Genomic DNA, 8,432 nt, shown 5'->3' with positions numbered 1-8,432 from the left:
GACAACATACAAAAGACCAAAAAAACTAGTATACTGGATTCAAACGGGATATCAAACCATTTAATCAAGACCAAAAAAAATGAACGTAACACATGACATAGGAAATACTACATCATTACGTTTTCAATCAACAGTCCTACCTAGGACATAAAAGCCTTTCATGAAAGTTCACAAGACAACTTTCTCATTTTCAAATCACAAACTGGGATATTCTTTATTTTTCAAAACCGAGGATATGATCTTACTTTTCCAAAACATGAGTAGATCTTACTTTTCCAAAACAATGGGTAGACTTTATTTTTCCAAAACATGAGTAGACTTCACTCTTCCAAACTGGGGTTAGACTACTTTTTCAAAACAGGGATGAAAGCAAACACACAAGGGAAAGACCAAAGGGACATTGGAAAGAATGACAATTCCGACGAACGACCACTTCCATTTATCCACCGAAAGCAAGCTTCACCTGTACTCAACGCGGCCAGATCCTAAGCTCACCAGCCTTGTCACAGCTTCTGCTCTTGGCCTACTTTCAATGAACAAACACAAGAGAGGTCAACGAACTATTCGCCAAAAAAAATCAAACTCCATCAGGGACATGGGCTAACAGACATTACGGGATAACAGACTCTATAATTTCCAGACAGAACAGGGATAGACAAACAAACAGGGAACAAAAAACTTAAGACTTCTAGTCATACTCCATATACATGGGCTTACAAACACAAATAAATATTGAAACTTGGTTCTTAGTCATACTCCATATACATGGGCTTACAAACACAAACAAATATTGAAACTTGGTTCCTATATGAGCTTACACAAATAAAACCGTTCTTGCTCCGACTATTAATGGGAGTATTCTCAGACAACTGAACAACACTTCCTCATCACGAGTATTACACTTGTGATATGCCAGATACAAGAAAACATACATCATTTTTAATCAATAAGTGGAGGGGCCTCGCCACGGTTTCCCTCTTCACTTTTTCATGGGGTAACTTTTTTTTCACTTCTAACATGAACAAATCCATATATCAAGGGTTATTTTCAAAACAGTGTCGACAGAGTACGCTATCTTCAAATCAAAAAGTGATAGCTTTTCTCCTGGCTGCTTGAAAAAACAAGGGGTCTACTTCTTCATTAATAAGTGGAGGGGCCTCGCCTCAGTTTCCCTCTTCACTTCTTCATGAACAAGTGGAGGGGCCTCACCACGGTTTCCCTCTTCACTTCTTCATGGGGTTACTTCTTCTAAGGATGACTTCTCCAACTAACCTGTGGCAATAATATACCCAATATAGATAGGCTTCGCTGGAAAATCACGGGACATACTCACACAGACCATACCGAATTAGCTCATACACGGACCATACCAACTATTATCACACATCTACTCAAACGACCAAATCAATAATCACAAAAAAACGTTTATTCTGTAAAAAACTGTTGATCTAAAAGAATACATGCAAAAAAATATAACATATTATACTCTTATAAGTGGATTCAATATTAAAAACATTTTAATTGTAACTACTAGCAAAATTTTCAAAAAAAAATTTCAACGTTACTTTTTACCAAAATTTTCTAAAAAATTTTTTACTTTATATTTTTTTACTCAACTGTTTGTCTATATTATTTCATAAATATTTTCCAAAAAATTTAACCAATGCTTTCATCATGGGTACAATATCAATACAATATAGTAAGTACGCCACAATATTTAACATACTATTCTATTGTACGATACATAAAATACAATACCAGTATACTACGGTTTACATAATATGGGGTTACAAGTTAAATACACTATGATGTATGAAATGGTACATGCCTATACAATCAGCAGCATGACCAAATCAACACCACAACAAAATGTGTACATACTTACACCTCTTTGGAAAAATTATTAACATTCGTGAACAAAAACTACAAAAATGGGCTCTTTCATGGGGACTAACAGACTGAAACAGTTTCGGGGGCACTAAAAGACATGAAACAGTTTCTGGGGGCAAGACAAGAGGAATCTGGGCTAAACTACATGGGAAGACTGGGGCGATATTTACTCAGGTCAAACTTCAGGGTGTACGTTACAAGTATTATAAGTGTAACACCAAGTGGGGGTGGCTAAAGATATTGGGGGCTAGTAGATAAGCTAACTACTAGTGCAAATGGTATACAAGCTAGACTTGTAACAGTGGGTACATAAAATATGACAAAAGTCAAGCTTCCATGTTGTCGGAAACACCTGTACCACAAACTGAGATCGGCTGCCCAAGACGGGCACTGCCTAACAGTTGTAGTACAAATGAGACCGAAAGGAGGCTAAAAGGACATGGTAGTGGGCACATGCTAATGGGGTCAGGGGGGCTAGAAATAACACGCCCCACGTTGTCGGGGCCAGTTGAAGCGTTCAACTGGACAAGACAACAACTGGATACCGAAGGAGGCTAAAAATGAGTCGGCCTCACACGTTGGGCGCCATTTGAAGCGTTTTACCTGTCTGCTCTAATGGGATCAAGGAAAGACTATCTATAGAGATACTGGGGAGTCGAAATGGGGCTAGCAGAAGGAACAGACACGCAAACCTTCATGCGAACGGCAGCTCATTTTTTGTGCGGTGGCAGGTCGTAGATTCGTTGGGAGGGGTAGGAGGGTTTAAAGAAGACTAACTACATAACCAAATAAGCAAAGGATACTTACACAGACTTGAGGACTTTCCTACTATTTAAACAAATTGGGACGCCGTTTGAAAAATCCTCAAATTCTCATATCGAGTACTTACTGGAAAGCAACTGGGGGACATTCATCGTAGATTCCTCGTTGGGGTTATAGTGGGCTACAAATTATCATCATTTGGCTTCTATGCCATTATATTTTCTTCTGTTCTAAAACTTATTCACTTGTATTAGATATCTGTTAATAATTTTCTTAAATAAAGAGGTTACAGAAATAAAGATGTGTACATTTTATAATGTTTATTTAAACCTTATTACCTTTTTATTTTTATTGAGAATAGACACATTCTCAAACCAGAAATGAATAATAATAACAAAATACATGATTTTACAATTTTTAACCTTATTTTTAGCAGTGTACCAAAACAAAAATTTGACATGGCTGTCAAAAGTCACTGTCATTTATTATTTACTTTACTATAAAATTTTTAGAGAATCCATGTTGAAAACAACATATTTAATTATGTAAAACCTTTACCATTAATATCCACTTGTGAATTTATTTAAAATAAACATTATCATACCTTAAAACAAAAATCCATGTCACAACACTTGGAACTTCAAAATTTTCCATTCAGACGGGGCTGGGAGGGGAAGATATTCAAATCATTACAAAACTGGATAAAATCGATACCAAATAATATCATCTGGGCATTTCTTACTGGAACATGAACAAATCCAAAACATCATAAAAATAGCAACAGCTACATAAAGGACAGGAACCAGGAAACCACGCACTTCTTTTTTACCGGCAAATCAAACTGCATAACAATAGAACTATTTCACAATAATATATCCATTGAAAATGTTGTGAAACTATTGTAATAATATTCCAGACAAGTTAAAAATCCATCAGTTCTTCTACTATAAGAAGAAAACCATTTTAGCCGGCAAAGTGCGACTTTCTGCGAGTCTGTTAGTTGAGTTCTAACAAAAAGATGCTTACAGAGCTGATGTACTTTTAGAACTGGCTTTACATCGTCACGTCTCTCTCGCGTCCAAACGATGCATTTCTTCTCGATCGTTCGGCCAAAACTATTGACCAATCGTCAACTACAACTCAAGGATCTTTCAAAATGCAGACCAATAATAACATGGGATTTTTAGCGCTCAAAACTTAAAGGAAAAACACTGAACCTTTTAGAGGATTCATTCTCGAATAATGGATGTTTTTAATAACAATCTACGTAGTTGGTTATTGCTACACAAATAAATAGGAAATTTCCTAACCTTTACAATGCGAACAGGAGCGGCTTAGGAAATTTTAAAGATTTATAAACTCGCAAAATATATTAGAAAAATAAATATTTTTCTTGGGATAGGATTAAAATTAATGGATATTTTTTATAAAATATTGTAGTAGAAATCCATCTGCTACAATATATTGATCTGAAAAAGGCATACCAGAGTGTGCCTTTGATAGAGTTATGGGAGGCAATGGAGAATACAAATATAAACATAGAAATCATAAAAATAATAAAAAAAAATAACAACCCGACCACGAAAATTAAAAACTCACCGAAGGGTTTTTGACAAATAAGAGCTCAAACAAGGTAGCTGCATATCTCCAACACTTTTTTAAAATATGTTTGGAACAAGTTCTGAAAAAATTGGAAACGGAAATGCAAGAACATGGGACCCATTGAATGGCCATACACTGTATACTGTATGTATACTCTTTGTTTCGCAGACGGCCAAATACTAATAGCACAAGACTACGATGATATCTGTTATATATTATGAAAAGAAAGCTAATAGAGGAATATAGGAAATGGGGACTAGAGATCAACAAAGGAAAAACCAAATATATGAATATCAATATCGGTGGGACGCAGCAGGATTTTATTCTAGACGGAAGAGAAACAATTAGTAAATGCAACGAATATAAATACCTGGGTATGAAAATTACGAATGACGGAACACTGGTAGGAACCATTAAAGAACGAAATACTCAGGGCAGGAAAGCAATTACGCTTCTAACTCAGTACCTGGGATAATCAGATAAACAATCAAAACAAGAACAATAGAATGCTTTAACAATAGAAACAAAACAGAATAATGCTTTTCACGCCATAGTGTATTATAACATACGGCTGCGAAATATGGCGTATGCAGAAAAAATCGAAATAAGGTCATCGAAATGGATTTTTGGAGAAGAGCTGCAGGAACCGCTTTAAAACATGCATTTTTTCCGAGAAATTAAAATCTTTGATTTTAATAACTTTATAAGTTGCAAAGTTTATAAATAATAAAGTTTATAAATCTTTAATAACTCAAAAGTATTGATTTATCTTAATAACTTGATATACCTATTAGTTCTAACAAATTTTGTCTTAAAATTTGTTCATAACAAATTTTGATTAAAATTTGTCCCTCTATCGATTTATGGGGTAATTTTTAATAACATAGTTTTCACCCCCGATACGGGGTGGCTAATTTTTAATAACATAGTTTTCACCCCCGATACGGGGTGGCTACCACCACCAGGGTCAGTGCGCAAGATGGCACCATGTTCCGTTGGTTTCTTAAAGTATCTTTTAACTACTAACCAATTTTCGTGAAAATCGATGGAGGTTCAACGAAATAGGAGGTCAAAACTTTCATTGGCAGCGCTATAAGTTTCAGTGGGGACTATTATGAGAATTAATTGATGACATACGCAATAGAAACGGATACCAAGAATAATTGCGACCGCCAGTAGGGATTCAGCTGCGTCCATATAACTATAAAATAATTTAAATATATTATCCTTCGCATTAATAAACTACAGCGGAATCAAAAACCAAAAGTCAACTAAACCTTGTTTACGCATTAAAAATATAGCTTTTTAGATTGTGATGCGTGAAACAGTGAAGTTCAATTTGTTATTTTCACTATGCATGTTTTCATTAGAGTCTTATCCACTGATCCATAAAAATAACTGTCGAAATGGCTTTCATAATCAGAATTCCAATTATTTGACGTTGCATGGCTTTTTATTTGTCAATTCCACAATTCAAAACGCGTCTCGGTTTATTGGGAATTTAGAGAATTTATTGCAATATTGAACAGTATTAACAGTAAAGCTTTTCGATGGATTTTAATATTTAAATTAAAAATTACTAGTAGTTCATTCACTCACGGTAAAATATTGCAAAAGTTCTGAATTTTAAAGAACCGCTTGGATTAACATTGATGATAAAAAATTTGGTTTTAAAATAAAAAAAATTATTTTGAAAAAAAATCCTTTTTTTCTACATAACTTAAAAATTATTGGTGATACCAAAAATCTCAAATAGTAAACAATGTAGGTTTTGCTTTTCTGAATATTGTGGATTTTTTGTTTTTCTGTAAGACAAAAATTGGTTAAGATATGGCTGTTCAAAATTTGCATACACTCGTGATTAGTGAGTCGTTCAAGCCCTTTCAACTACAAACAGCTCTTTCCAAAATAAGCAATTTGAACCGAGAAAACTTACAAATCATATAGGTAAGTAAGTAACTTGTGAAGTAACGATAATTTCATTTGGGATGCTAATTAGGGTGATTTTCACGGTATTGTTTTTTACCAAAAAAAGGGAATTGTTTATTTTGAGCGTAACTTTTGATGATTGAAGTTTTTTTAAAAAACAAAAGTCAACCTTTTTTAAACACTTTTAAAAAGTTGTTATGAGCTTTTCCCGAAAAGTGCTTAATTTGTTGAAATATTCGATTTGGAATTTGACGATTAAGAACCTAGTTTTCATTAGCTACAACTCAGCTTCTACTGGGTCTATAGACTTCATACATACACATTTTTTTCACTTTTTTATAAGCTATATTTTTGCTATTCTTATATTTTTTTCGATAAAATAATTATTACTTTTTAAGGTATTTGCGAAAAACCGTCTAAAAACGTGTTCATTGTAAGAGTGCTTTGGAGATATTCTTGATTGTTTTACTCTCTAATTTTTTTGTTTTACTATTTAGATGGATTATTAAATGTATAACTGAGCTTTTTATTATTTTTTGTATAAACCAAAATGTAAAATTAACCAAAACACCCAGATTTTTTCCAAAAACTGGCGTTAAAAAATTAGGATGTTCACAAGTGAGTAATTAATAATAAACAGGATTTAAAAGTAAAGTTTTTTACGAATTAAGAATTTAACAAAGAAAAACCTCAAAAAATTTAAATATCTGCTAAAAAATCGTTTTTTCATTTAAATTTTTTTTTTTTTAATGAAAAACGATATTTAGTAGTGTGTTTTTCAAAGTTCAAATGTATTTTTTTAACGTTTCTAAGTGGGCCGGAAATTTCTATTAACAAATAACTTATATACAAAAAAAAAACAATTTCCTGAATCGCTTCGAATAATTTTTTTAGGCGTATCTCATCGAAATAAATGCTTTTTCTCTCTGTGATTTTCTCTGTTCTTTTTTATGTATGTTTCATGTTCCGTTCCCCCGATACTAAGTGGTCTTGCAGTTTCTCCCACGTAGAAATTGTTGCATTCACATAGTATTTTATAGATGCAGTTTTTGGATCTTTCTTTAATATTAATGGCTTTCATTAGCTACAACTCAGCTTCTACTGGGTCTATAGACTTAATACATACACATTTTTTTCACTTTTTTATAAGCTATATTTTTGCTATTCTTGTATTTTTTTCGATAAAATAATTATTACTTTTTAAGGTATTTGCGAAAAACCGTCTAAAAACGTGTTCATTGTAAGAGTGCTTTGGAGATATTCTTGATTGTTTTACTCTCTAATTTTTCTGTTTTACTATTTAGATGGATTATTAAATGTATAACTGAGCTTTTTATTATTTTTTATATAAACCAAAATGTAAAATTAACCAAAACACCCAGATTTTTTCCAAAAACTGGCGTTAAAAAATTAGGATGGTCACAAGTGAGTAATTAATAATAAACAGGATTTAAAAGTAAAGTTTTTTACGAATTAAGAATTTAACAAAGAAAAACCTCAAAAAATTTAAATATCTGCTAAAAAATCGTTTTTTCATTTAAAATTTTTTTTTAATGAAAAACGATATTTAGTAGTGTATTTTTCAAAGTTCAAATATATTTTTTTAGCGTTTCTAAGTGGGCCGGAAATTTCTATTAACAAATAACTTATATACAAAAAAAAAACAATTTCCTGAATCGCTTCGAATAATTTTTTAGGCGTATCTCATCGAAATAAATGCTTTTTCTCTCTGTGATTTTCTGTTCTTTTTTATGTATGTTTCATGTTCCGTTCCCCCGATACTAAGTGGTCTCGCAGTTTCTCCCACGTAGAAATTGTTGCATTCACATAGTATTTTATAGATGCAGTTTTTGGATCTTTCTTGAATATTAATGGCTTTTGTTTTGGACAGGATAGATCTAAGTATGTTGGTTGTTTTGATAGTTGTTGTGATGTTGTGTTCTATGCTTAAAATTTTTGAAGTTATACTTCTTTACGATCGAGAGTGAAATTTTATAATGCCGGGCGCATGCGCACACAGACAGTATGTATTTCAGTATTTCAGTATGTATGTGACATGTATGTATCAGCGCTGTCAGTGCAAATAAGTCATATTATATCATATTAAAGGATATATTAGTGTTCTTAGTAAATGTATTATTTATTATAATTTTTGTGTCTTTGGATTTGTCTTCCTGGGGAATAAGATATTTTATAGTAATAGTAAGTATATTTAAAGTATTTTTATATTAAATTTGTCAGTATTTATG

General features: G+C 32.5%; 1 long non-coding RNA gene across 1 annotated transcript; it reads right to left on the bottom strand.

Moving 5' to 3' along the window:
* Positions 1 to 326: 326 nt before the first annotated feature.
* LOC126886071 (uncharacterized) lies at positions 327 to 1,476 on the bottom strand. The gene is made up of 2 exons (XR_007698563.1): positions 1,210 to 1,476; positions 327 to 1,162 (listed from the first exon to the last, which is right to left on the bottom strand). It is a non-coding gene; the product is annotated as an uncharacterized LOC126886071 (long non-coding RNA).
* Between the last annotated feature and the right edge of the window lie 6,956 nt (positions 1,477 to 8,432).

This window comes from Diabrotica virgifera, chromosome 1 (assembly GCF_917563875.1).
Source record: "Diabrotica virgifera virgifera chromosome 1, PGI_DIABVI_V3a".
Lineage (NCBI taxonomy): Eukaryota > Metazoa > Arthropoda > Insecta > Coleoptera > Chrysomelidae > Diabrotica > Diabrotica virgifera.
This window is presented reverse-complemented; position numbering and strand designations above follow the sequence as displayed.